Source organism: Centruroides sculpturatus, unplaced genomic scaffold (genome assembly GCF_000671375.1).
Source record: "Centruroides sculpturatus isolate CEXI.00-Female unplaced genomic scaffold, Cexi_2.0 scaffold1574, whole genome shotgun sequence".
In the NCBI taxonomy this organism is placed as follows: domain Eukaryota; kingdom Metazoa; phylum Arthropoda; class Arachnida; order Scorpiones; family Buthidae; genus Centruroides; species Centruroides sculpturatus.
In genome coordinates this window covers 107915-109638 of record NW_019386307.1, presented here as the reverse complement: position 1 = coordinate 109638, position 1724 = coordinate 107915, and positions in this window count along the sequence as shown.

Genomic DNA, 1724 nt, shown 5'->3' with positions numbered 1-1724 from the left:
TTAATTGAGCGTTCAGTAATTTTATAGCTAAAAATTAGAACGAGAAACATATTATAAAAGTTTAGAACTATAGTTTGAAAAGATTATAATATTCAAACGTTTGACTACATGTGTTCGGGGTTTATAACGTTTTTCTCGATATGAATTTCAGTTCGTTACACGAATTAAAAAATTGTGAGCCCGCGGGATTTTACGGGCCTCAAAAAAAATCTAAATTTTCTGTTAAGTGTAAAGATCCTCGGAAAAAACCCGAAGAATTTGAACTAGATAGGATTTCACCGATTGTAATAACAAATAGCTGGGAGAGTTTACAGTTAGATGTGAACAATGCACTGTCATCGTCAACAAAAGTCAATCACGTGTCAGTTTTTCCACGCGAATGATATAAAAGCTCGAATCCCCGGGAAGCTCGGGGCGATCTCTCGGAAGTTATACTTGTCGATGTGTGTATCTCGTCTCCCGGACCTCAATACAACGGACTCGAACCAACGAAAGGAGAAGATACCGGTGGAAGACCATAGGAATTTCCACAGAACACTTAATCGCCCCACATAGAGCTCTCTTGAGGTCGTTTAACTCTTAGAGGTGAACCTGCGGACTCTCTCCCTAAGCGCATTTTTAGTTTAACCGTTAGAGGAAGGAGTATAGTATGATATCCGCCATTACTCTTAGTTGTATTTAACCTATATATTGTTATCGCCTTGTGTATTTACTATTTAGTTATATAATAAATGCTTTGTTATTTTGTTAAACCTGTCTCCTGTCTCAGAAGGACGCCTGCCGACTTGCTCATCTCCCTCGCCACTCGATAAAAAGCTCTCCTAAGACCCCGAGATCGGGTTTACCCAACCCGTTGCAGAGTAAGAGGTCAGTTTGGGATTAACCCATGGCCCAATGCTAATCTCACAAAATGATATAAATGATCTTAGAAAAATAATTAAAAAAATAAATAATATATGAATATTATATTATATAAATACTGTATACAGAGAAAACTAATTGAAAACTTCATATAAATCTGCTTTAACAATACACTAATACACCCAAAAATAGCACATAAAACCTTTTAGCACAATGTAAAATTAGTTATTTCAAAATAGAGAGAGAAGGAGCTTTCATCTATTTCATGATTTATAGTCACTCCATAATTTCATATTCTATTTACATTTGAAAACATGTTTGAAAATTTTACTTACGAGATCAAAGAAATCATATACATATAGGGAGAAGGTGGTATTATGGAACCCTGCAGTATTATGAAATTCCTCCATTTCAAACTGATAATAAAGGCGAACTGTAGTGGATTGTGGCTGAACTGCACTAGGCAGACATCCATAGCAAGGGAAAACCCATTTCACTTCAGTTAAACGGTTGTCCGTAGTGAATCAGCATATTTGTGTTTTTCGAAATTCGAAAGTTTTGAATCGTAAGTGAATTTAATTATTTCTAAAATATAAATCTTGTAGTTGTAGGTTCACTGGTGCATGTATTCCGTTCCAAAGACTTAGAGGTACATATTAATCTGTGTGATGTTCACGTTTTTTAAAGTTTGGTCTTGACAGACATAAGTTAATTCAAGATGGCGATGCGTGAAATACGGACCCCATTGGTGCTTTTAATATGGAACCCGTCTAACTTTTGTAAAAGTTTTCTAAAAGTAAAAATAGATACCTAACACTATAGGAGCATTATATTTGTGATTTTTGTAAATGATTAGCTTCTTC